This window comes from Sinocyclocheilus rhinocerous, unplaced genomic scaffold (assembly GCF_001515625.1).
Source record: "Sinocyclocheilus rhinocerous isolate Xijiao unplaced genomic scaffold, SAMN03320098_v1.1 scaffold8673, whole genome shotgun sequence".
Lineage (NCBI taxonomy): Eukaryota > Metazoa > Chordata > Actinopteri > Cypriniformes > Cyprinidae > Sinocyclocheilus > Sinocyclocheilus rhinocerous.
The window spans coordinates 28,248-40,513 of NW_015628907.1; the positions used below are offsets into that span (position 1 = coordinate 28,248).

The 12,266-nt window shown below is 33.3% G+C and overlaps 1 pseudogene; it reads right to left on the reverse strand.

The window, feature by feature from the left end:
- Window positions 1–12,266, reverse strand: part of LOC107738497 (phosphatidylinositol 4-kinase alpha-like) — a 49,384-nt pseudogene that overhangs the window by 18,166 nt on the left and 18,952 nt on the right.

A 12,266-nucleotide genomic window follows, 5' to 3' on the forward strand; every position in this document is an offset into this window, starting at 1 on the left:
TAATGGTTTTTATACTGTACAAACTGTATTTTCTATTGCCCTACACCAACCCTACACCTAAACCTACCCCTCACAGGAAACTTTCTGCATTTTTACTTTCTCAAAAAAACTCCTTCTCTATGATTTATAAGCTTTTGTACCCATGGGGACCTCAATTTAGGTCCCCACCGCAACACGAATCCCCATGAGTCTGTGTGTATTCAGGTTTAAGTCCCCACCAGGATATATAAACCTGTACACACACACACACACACCACTAGTACATTATAATCAACGCCAAATACTAAATAGTCATTATTATTACTATTACAATTCTGAAATTTGTGCTAAATATGAAATAAATAAAATAAATATTAATTTTTGTAGTAATATAAATGACGCTTGTATTGACAGTTTTATCAATATTATTTCACCAAATGACAGGGTCGTAAATAAACAGGAGCTTGTAGAAAAAAATGCAACCAAAATGAACAAAAATGCACCTCAAAATCATTAAAATCAGAGGTGAAAATAAATGAAAAGTGTTGATTGCCGCATTACATTTAGATCTGCTCAAGTTGCATCAACCAATTACACACACGTTTCTGTTTGATTTGTTTTTTAAGCTAAGACAACCAATGTAGTCTTGATTTTATAATGCATAAAAATTTATATTTTTTAAATAATAATAATAATAATTTTTTACATAACACTTCTGCATTTTATTAACCCTTGTGCGTCAATTTCTAAGTTACACAGAGGTCCTTAGATTACAAAAATGTCCATGTCAAAAAAAAAAAAAGACAATAAAATATAGACAAAAAATTCATTAATTTTCAGGTTTTTAAACCATTTAAATGCCAGTTTGATTATGTAATGCCATACATAATCATTTCCACATACTAAATGATAAGCAATTTTATTATTATTATTGCAGATGTCAATGATCAGCAACAACACCAATTTTGATGCATTATTTTTTTGTGCAGAGTCAGATTTAAACGAACACAAATTTTTCAGTACACACATACAAAGCACACTCTGATACCCATACCAATACACCCACACAATTATAATTACATAACTTCAATTCAATTGGCCTTTTTTTTCAGTAGAAGCAGAAAACTGGAAAAAAGTGAGAATTTGCTACATAAGCAAAACATGAGCAAATGGGTACTATCAGGTGGAAAATAGTACAAATAAAAAAAAAACAGTAAAGGTTTTGGAGCCTTGCCAACAGAATGAATACCTATTAACAAAGAATGCATGATATTGCACTTAAATGGCACGGTGGATTAAATTTTTTGTAGTTTTAATGGGTTTCAATTATATTTTTGTCCTAATTGAACTATGGCCTAATCCTGGCTTAGTCTAAGCACTGTCTGTGAAACCAGGTCTTAATGGGTTTCAATTATATGTTTGTCCCCATAGTGTTTTCAGTGTGTTTAAAGCATCACCTGAATCGGGGTCCTATAGCAGCTACGTGGCGGTTCAGGCAGCTCTTGGGCCCGCCGACGCTGAGAGACAGCGCCCTCTGCAGGACGCCGGTGAAGATCTCTACCTGATCCGCACTGCAGTACTTAGCGATTTCAAATCTCTGCACTAGAAACTAAACAAACACACACAGTACTATAACATTCACTCATATGAGGAATATAATGATTTAATCATGCTGAGAAAGAGAGTTTCTGAAAAAGAAAAAAAACTCCAAGGCCTGCACATTCTTTGGTTTCCAGCATATTCTGCATCTTTCTAACAGTGAATGTATGATTTTGAGATCCACATTTTCAAACTGAAAACATCTTGATGGATTTGTTTCAGCTTATGTCTTCTCCAAATGTTAACTGATGGACTGGAGTGGTGTGGATTACTTGTGGATTATTGTGATGTTTTTATCAGCTGTTTGGACTCTCATTCTGACGGCACCCATTCACTGCAGAGCATCCATTGCTGAGCAAGTGATTTAATGTTATATTTCTCAGAATCTGATGATTTTTGTTTGTTTGTGCTTAACGCCATTCCAGCTTCTGTGGCTATTTTCATGGCGAGAAATATTACGGCTGAATTACATCATGTTTTTATCATTTATTTTTGCTAAAACCTCAAAAACTGTATTTGGCTTAACTGCTAAAAATCTCTTCAAAAGAGTTAACTGAATAAAAACGTTTATCTCCTGGGGTTGATGGTGGCAAAAACTCTAGTCTACTACACACAGTTCTCAAAAGTCTTGTGAACAAATGTTCTGTAAGTGTTTCATGGTCTTATTTTAGTGACTTAAATTTTAGTTTTTCACTAAGCATGCATAAACGTTGTTTTCTCAAAAACACAAACATGTACATTCATGCTGCTCACATATTATTGTATCCCAGTTTGTGCTGATTAAAGTGTAATCAGACTTTAGCCATTAATGTTTTTAAGATACTGAAAAAAACACAAATATCAGGGCATTTCAAAACTTCTCCAGGGCCCCAAAACGCCCTCGGACCCCAGAGGGTTAAAACCAGCACAATCTCATACAACATGCTTAATGGATAATAGAATTTGGCAGAGAGAACATGTTGGAGGATCTTCTCCTAGTATTAAAAACTTGTGTGTGCTGGCCTATTCTACAGCGGGTATAAACAATCTGGTCCCATTGGTTAGAAAATTGACAGAAAATTATTTTTCCAACATTGGGACTAATTTCATGGAGTTTATTCATTGTATATAGATTCCAAATCTGATGAAGAATCAAACTCATCTACACCTTGGATGGCCTGAGAGTGAGTACATTTTCAGCAAATGTTCATTTTGGTCTGAACTACTGCTTTAATGTAGCGTGTTGAATTCTTGGACCGTACTAAAAAACGAGATGCAATTTTTATAATCCCTCTTATTAAATTATTTTGCAGATTCTTTAAGATGCATGTAAACTTATGACAACTATATATAAATAACACTGACTTGACACTGTTTTCGCAGTATACATACTATATATACAGCATAAAAAGTAAGAGTTTTATGGCAGTGTGCTGTTATGTGCGATACAGACCTCAATCCAGAGCGAATGCGGCGTGACGTTGGGTGGGCGAGGCAGCGGCTGACTCTCTTCTGAAGCAGCTAAAGGATCAGCCTCTGACTCTGTCTCTGAGAACAAGCCCATCTTCAGCTCAACGGTCATCTGCCAGGCGCCCGCCATCTCACGCATGAACTGCACACACATGCAATGAGCGCTGCGACCTTACAGCACATGATGCTGTTATAATCCTGCATTCAGAGTCTTACCTGGACTTCAACTCCGTTGCGAGCAGCGAGCAATGTAGCGTGTTGAATTCTTGGACCGTACTAAAAAACGAGATGCAATTTTTATAATCCCTCTTATTAAATTATTTTGCAGATTCTGTAAGATGCATGTAAACTATGACAACTATATATAAATAACATTGACTTGACACTGTTTTCGCAGTATACATACTATATATACAGCATAAAAAGTAAGAGTATTATGGCAGTGTGCTGTTATGTGCGATACAGACCTCAATCCAGAGCGAATGCGGCGTGACGTTGGGTGGACGAGGCAGCGGCTGACTCTCTTCTGAAGCAGCTAAAGGATCAGCCTCTGACTCTGTCTCTGAGAACAAGCCCATCTTCAGCTCAACGGTCATCTGCCAGGCGCCCGCCATCTCACGCATGAACTGCACACACATGCAATGAGCGCTGCGACCTTACAGCACATGATGCTGTTATAATCCTGCATTCAGAGTCTTACCTGGACTTCAACTCCGTTGCGAGCAGCGAGCAGCCACTCCCAGCAGGCGATGGCCGTCTCCATGCCCTGCTCTGTGAACATCTTCAGAGGAGACCAGCAGAGGTGATGCAGCAGCTGAAGATCCCAGCCTGAGACAGAGACGTTTGTGTGTCACTCAAACATGATCTGCATTCGACACAGTCGGTGTGATCGTCTGGGCGCTACCTTTAGTGCTAATGAGCAGCGCGGTCATCTTGAACATGTTCTGCGTGAATGCGTCCGAGTCTTTGGCGTCCAGAGCGTCACTCATTTGAGAAACCATCAGCTTGCTGAGGTTTGACTTGCTGCGTGTCACTTCGGCAAACTGCAGCATCCCAGCAACCTTAATACACACATATACACACACAATCAAATGCTGCCCTCTTACATTACAGACGCAAACATAAATCGCCCCAAAAACGAGAAGACAGACAGACAAGAAAATTAAGTATTTTTAATGCCTTTAAAATGGTGATATATTTAACATGATATGTTATTAAGCAGTACAGCTAATACTACCATAATATACAAATCCCTAGATGCAAAGGAATAATAAATAATATATCATTTAAAATAAATAAATATTTAAGTATCATTTAAATTACAGAATGATGACGGAGTATAATGAGAAAATTTTTTTTACATTTCAGTAATTTAAAGAATTTAAAGAAGAGTCAAATTGTGCAGAACTGTCATAAAATTGTCACAATGCATGAATAAATGCATGCATTTAAAAATGCATAAATAACTGTATAAATGAACAAATGCAGACATATAAAAAATGCATGGAAAATACATAAATAAATGCATGAAAATGCATAAATGCACAAATAACTAAATAAATGTATAAATAAGTCCATAAATAAATGCATAAACAAATTGTACAAAAAAATGCATAAATGCATTAATAAACACATAATTGTAGAAATTAAAAATATATATATAAATAAGTGCATGAATAAATCTATGGGCAAACCCCGCAAATGCACAAACTGCATAAATGTCATGCATAAATAAATGCATTAGTACAATAATGCATAAATAAGCACATAAAACACATAAATAAACAAACACAAATAAAAGTGCACAAAAATTAAATTTGCATTTTACTTTATTTTCTTTATGCAAAATTACAAAAACATATATTTTCTTATTTCTTTCTTTTAATGTTTGGTGAAATATGAGTCATATGAAATATGTTCTTGTTATGATTGGTGAGATTCACTCATAAACACCCTACTGAAGCGTTTACCTCTCCAGTGTAGCGGTTACGCAGGTTGAGCGACGCCATGAAGTTGGAGTAGTCCTTCTTCACGCAGGTGGGCCTCTCTGTCAGCTGGGTAACCTGGGAATGATGGAAACTGACCAGTTAAAACATCCTCCTGCAAACATTACTAATGACATTTCTGACTACAATACATCTATTAATCTATAAAGACAAACTCTTATGAGCATCAGCAGGAGCTGACCGCTCTACTGCTATGATAACAACATATACTGATTTCCTTTTTATGTAAATGCATACTGGTTCATAAATGACAAATGAGTTACAGACGGAGCCAATGAAAGCAGCGAGGACAACAGTAACAGAACCAATAACAGAACCAACCTGAGGAAAAGCTGCCTGGGGCGAGGGGGAGGAGCACACGACAGGCCACACCCACCAACCCACCGCCAGCCAATCACAGCACACACACAGATGAGTTAGCAGCCAGCGGTTAGCAGAGACGCAATGATGTAACGGCACAAATAAAGTGAATGACAAAATAATGCCCACCACACATTTACTGTACACAAGACATTATGCAAAATAGTGCAAAGCATGCAAAAAAAACACGTTTAAAAGGCCCAAAAAATAAAAAGACAAACAAGAGCTAAATTCATATGAACACAACAGTGCTAATGAATATTCATAAAGCATGATTGCAGGAATAATCAATATCACACAGCTGAAATGCAGTGAGTGTGTTAGCAGGGATCACATCTGAAATATCTTGTTAGTTTTAAGCTGTATATTGTGAAAAGCATAATTTGTGTAACGCTCTTCACAATACACACTGTTTCCAAGCAGCTTTACAGCAATTCATTCTGTTAATGAGCTTAAAGTGCAGTGCAGTGCAGTGCAGTGAATAAATAAATATATAAAAATTAATATTTAAATTAATAATTGCATAATTGTATAACTGCATGCATAAATGCATATTAATATAAAAAAATATATATACTTTTTTAAAAATAAAAATGAGACTTTTTACAAACTTTTTACTTTTTAGAATTGTGCACATATGCTTAATTCTCAAAAATTATGTCAGTGCATAAATAAATGCAATAAATAAATGTATGTAAATTCATAATGTATACATAAGTGCATAAATGCATGTACAAATAAATGCATATAATTATCAAAATATATTAATATCAAAATATATATATGAATATATATCGATAATAAAATATTAATATTTATATTACATAAGAATCAGACTTTTTTACATTTATAATTGTGTATGCTTAATTGTCCAAAATAATGTCACAATGCATAAACAACTGCATGTATAAATAAATGCATAAATGCATTAATATAAACAATTTGTGTGTTCACATGATCTACATATTCAGTGAATTATATAGTGAATAGTGAATTTAGTGGATTTGATTGGGCATGTGGAATAAATCAGTAGTTTTCCTAAAGACTACTTACAAAACGACTGATGAAAATTTTATTCTGATCAGCTAAAGACTTGCTACCGTTTTACCTTAATCTGGCCAAAAACCTCAGTTACCATCTCAGTAACCATCTACCGTAAGAGTACAGCAGTGGTTAGCATCAGGATGTGTGTCTGTAACAGGGACTCAGGTCAGGTGTGTTTCTCACCCCCAGCGTTGTGCTTTGACGGTTGTATCCCGCGAAGCTGAGAATGCTCTCGGTAGCCATCGCCAAACCCGTGTGCTGAGACAAACCCGACAGCCAGATCTGATGCTTGTTCAGATACTCCTGAGACAGACACAAACAGATTTTTTTTTTAAGAAATTAATACTTTTATTCATCAAGGATGCATTAAATTGATCAAAAGTGAGAGTAAAGACATTTGTGACCTTGGCAAAACCAGTCATAAGGGTCAATTTTTTTAAATTGAGACTTATACATCATCTGAAAGCTGAATAAGTAAGCTTTCCATTGATGTATGGTTTGTTAGGATCGGACAATATTTGGCCGAGATACAACTATTTGAAAATCTGGAATCTGAGGATGCAAAAAAATCTAAATATTGAGAAAATCATCTTTAAAGTTGTTCAAATTAAGTTCTTAGCAATGCATATTACTAATCAAAAATTAAGTTTTGATATATTTACGGTAGGAAATTTACAAAATATCTTCATGGAACATGATCTTTACTTAATATCCTAATGATTTTTGGCATAAAAGAAAAATTGATCATTTTGACCCATACAATGTATTGTTGGCTATTGTTACAAATATACCCCAGCGACTTAAGACTGCTTTTGTGCTCCAGGGACACATATATAATGTTACAAAAGATTTCTATTTCAAATAAATATTGTTCTTCTGAATTTTCTATTCATCTGTGAATCCTGACAAATAAAATATATCACAGTTTCCACAAAAATATTGTGCAGCACAACTGTTCTCAACATTGATAATAACCAGAAATGTTTCTTGAGCAGCAAATCAGCATATTAGAATGATTTCTGAAGATCATGTGACACTGAAGACTGGAGTAATGATGCTGAAAATTCAGCTGCGCATCACAGAAATAAATTACAGTTTACTATATATTCACATTTAAAACAGCTATTTTAAATTATAATAATATTTCACAATTTTTACTGTACTTTTGAGCAAATAAATGCAGCCTTGATGAGCAGAAGAGACTTTTTTTTAAAAACATTAAAAATCTTACAGAACCAAACTTTTGAACATGATTAATATATTATGATTAACATATTCATAAACCTTGGTACTATTTACACGGCACTCAAAGAACACCGTAGTATTACAACAGCTGACTGATTTCCAACTCAGGATGACAAACTAACACTGCATACAATTCACGTCCAATCACTTGCCAAAGGAGCCCAGATGGCAAACTATTTCTGGTGGAAGTAAGCATCTGTGCTCGATTTTTGAGGCTAATATTACCCACAAATCCATCTGCTATAGAAGATCAGATTTTTTTTCCCAGTTGTAAAATTAAAAATAAAAATAAATAAGTAACTAGAAATGCGTAGCGGAAGCTGCAACAGCAGTTTATAAACATAAACATATGAACAAAAGTAATAGTGAATTTTGATTAATTTACCAACATGCAAACAGCACATGACAAAGGCTGCTAAAAAATGCTTTAACAGTGAAGTTTAATATTATTAACAATAATACAATCAGATTCATTATAATATTTATTTTTCATAATAGCTTGTTTTTGTTTTTTTTACAGAGCTGATGGGACTGGAAATGATGAGATAAAAAAAGATGGATCAGTGAATGACTGGAATCAGACTCGAATCCAGGCTGTCTGCATGAGTGCATGACCATACAACAATAGGAGCATATAAACCACATCTCAGACTCAAAGTACATACTTTTAGTGCATACTTATACTAACCTGGAGATGAGATTTGGTAACCGAAGCGGCCCATTTCATGGCCTCCTTCAAGATCTCTCCACAGCGGGCGGCAAAGTAGTATTACTGTAACAAAAATACTACAAAAGATTAATTAAAAATGACATTATTGATAGTAATATAGTATGATAGTAATATTACTACTACTTTTTATAATTATTACTACTACTAATATTGTTGTTTTTGTTGTGAAATTACAAAAATTCAGTCAATAAAGAAATATTTTATTATAGCAATAATACTACTGTTATAAAAGCTAAAAATATATAAAATAAAAATATAAAATTATTTTACAGAACAACAGTAAGATGTCAATACTAATATTTATGTCTTTCTTTCAAACATTAAACCCCAGAGCTTTTATTTTGGTGGAAAACTGCAGGGAGACCTTAAAGACCTTTTGTTGACAACATTTATAAACGATTCTCATTACAAGTGGGAAGATTTTTGCTGCATTTGTGTTCTCAAATGCAAGTTATAAGCGCCTTCAGACTTCATGTGGAACTCTATACTCTAATAAGCATAAAATAAGCACAAAAAGTTCAAGGAATATACAAATACTGGGTGAAATTGTTCAGGTTACATCATAAGTGATGCTTATTAATATGCCGTCTAGGTAAGGAGTTAGAAAACTAGAGGATGTGTGGATAATTGTACGTTTCGGCGAGTCCTGAGAGGTATTTATCTGCCACCCTGCGGATCCTCTTGTGGGTGTGGTTAAAGTTGACCAATAGGAACTGAGCGTGGCGCTCCAGCTCCTCCTCGTGCTCTTTAGTCTTGGGCTGGAACAGGAAGCAATGCCATTATCAATAACAAGCGATCAATAATGCATTCGGTTCAGCGCTGAGAGATTCTTCAAACGCTCAACTCACTTTCTCTGCCATCATCTGCAGGAAAACCTCAAAGACTTTATCACCCACACAAATCACACACTGCATCATGCCTGCATACGGATACGGAGGAGAGAGACAGACATGATAAAGATGATTTGCAGTGATATGGTTTTGACATAAAATTAAGCAACAGAAGAGTGTTTTTTTTTTTATTTGGCCATGAAGTTTCCTAAAGATCATGTGATTAGATTATGATCCTGTTTGACCGTTTGGGAGTTAAAACATAAGTCAAAAACAAGTTAAAAATATTTTTTTAGTGCTGTCAAACGATTAATATCTATGCTATTAATCGCATCCAAAATAAAAGTTTTTGTGTACATAATATATGTGTGTGTACTGTGTATATTTATTATGTATATATAAAAGTACACACATGCATGTATATATTTAAGAAAAATTTTATATTTGTATATTAAATATATTTATATATAATATAAATTATATAAATATAAATTTAAAATCAATCACAATAATTGTAGTTGCTGTTTTAATAACAACAACTAATATAATAATAATAATAATTATTATTATTATTATATTAGTTGTTGTTATTAAAACAGCAACTACAATTATTGTGATTGATTTTAAATTAAATAGATAAAGAAATTTTACTATAGCAATACTACTACTGTGATTAAAATACTAAAATGAGTATGCAATAATAATAATAATAATAATAACAACAACAACAACAATAATATTGCTGTTAGATTACAAAAAATAGGGAATTTAAAAAACAACCATTTTTAATATTGTTGCTTCATTAAATTACAAAAAAAAGAAAAAAACTATTAAAGAAATATTTTACTATAGCAATAGTATTACTGTAACAAAAATACTACAAAAGATTAATTAAAAATGACATTATTGATAGTAATATAGTATGATAGTAATATTACTACTACTTTTTATAATTATTACTACTACTAATATTGTTGTTTTTGTTGTGAAATTACAAAAATTCAGTCAATAAAGAAATATTTTATTATAGCAATAATACTACTGTTATAAAAGCTAAAAATATATAAAATAAAAATATAAAATTATTTTACAGAACAACAGTAAGATGTCAATACTAATATTTATGTCTTTCTTTCAAACATTAAACCCCAGAGCTTTTATTTTGGTGGAAAACTGCAGGGAGACCTTAAAGACCTTTTGTTGACAACATTTATAAACGATTCTCATTACAAGTGGGAAGATTTTTGCTGCATTTGTGTTCTCAAATGCAAGTTATAAGCGCCTTCAGACTTCATGTGGAACTCTATACTCTAATAAGCATAAAATAAGCACAAAAAGTTCAAGGAATATACAAATACTGGGTGAAATTGTTCAGGTTACATCATAAGTGATGCTTATTAATATGCCGTCTAGGTAAGGAGTTAGAAAACTAGAGGATGTGTGGATAATTGTACGTTTCGGCGAGTCCTGAGAGGTATTTATCTGCCACCCTGCGGATCCTCTTGTGGGTGTGGTTAAAGTTGACCAATAGGAACTGAGCGTGGCGCTCCAGCTCCTCCTCGTGCTCTTTAGTCTTGGGCTGGAACAGGAAGCAATGCCATTATCAATAACAAGCGATCAATAATGCATTCGGTTCAGCGCTGAGAGATTCTTCAAACGCTCAACTCACTTTCTCTGCCATCATCTGCAGGAAAACCTCAAAGACTTTATCACCCACACAAATCACACACTGCATCATGCCTGCATACGGATACGGAGGAGAGAGACAGACATGATAAAGATGATTTGCAGTGATATGGTTTTGACATAAAATTAAGCAACAGAAGAGTGTTTTTTTTTTTATTTGGCCATGAAGTTTCCTAAAGATCATGTGATTAGATTATGATCCTGTTTGACCGTTTGGGAGTTAAAACATAAGTCAAAAACAAGTTAAAAATATTTTTTTAGTGCTGTCAAACGATTAATATCTATGCTATTAATCGCATCCAAAATAAAAGTTTTTGTGTACATAATATATGTGTGTGTACTGTGTATATTTATTATGTATATATAAAAGTACACACATGCATGTATATATTTAAGAAAAATTTTATATTTGTATATTAAATATATTTATATATAATATAAATTATATAAATATATACATGTAAATACAAATAAATATTTTCAAAATATATACTGTATGAGTGTGTATTTATATATACATAATAAATACACAGTACACACATACATATTATGTAAACAAAAACGTTTATTTTGGATGCGATTAATCATTTGACAGCACTATATATTTTTTTCATTTGTTTTATCATCCAGCAGTTGAAAATATGCATCTAATAACTTACATTAACATTTATGCATTCATGCAAAGTGACTTATAAAAGTGGAACAAAAGCAATTTCTCAAAGAGCCAAAAATATTTTAGTTTACTTCTTATAGTAAATATTTAGAATTTACTATATCAAAAACTAAATCAATTTTTAAGTCATATTGTGATTAGTTTAGTTAGATTAGTGAGTTAAGACGGATGATTCGACAGTGTTAGAGTTTGCATTTCTTCAGTTCAACTAGTCACTTTCAATAAACTCTCAATAAGCTCAATCCCTCAAAAATATTCATGATTCTCCGTATTGCATTTCTCATATCAAAATATTGCAGTAAAAAATAATGTGGGTAAATATCACTGTTTATTGTCATATTGTTAACATATAAATGATTATATACGATTCTTCATGTACATTTAGTGAAAAACATGCTTTGTATAATTGCAACTAGATTTTTGCTTCTTGCAAACATTTTGAATCTACTAAATTAACAACATTCAATTCTGTAAAGTTTCTGACCTGATTTGTCTTTCTGGATGGCCTTGTCCTCAAAGTATCTGAACATCACCTGGAAGCGGTCGGCATCATTCGAGTGCAGCATCCTGTGGAAGAGAATGAATAAAACAGAGACAGATGGGTAAATCACATAAAATCCCCACAATGAGAGGAGCTGTTCTGAGCACAGTCAGAAAGAGAGGTC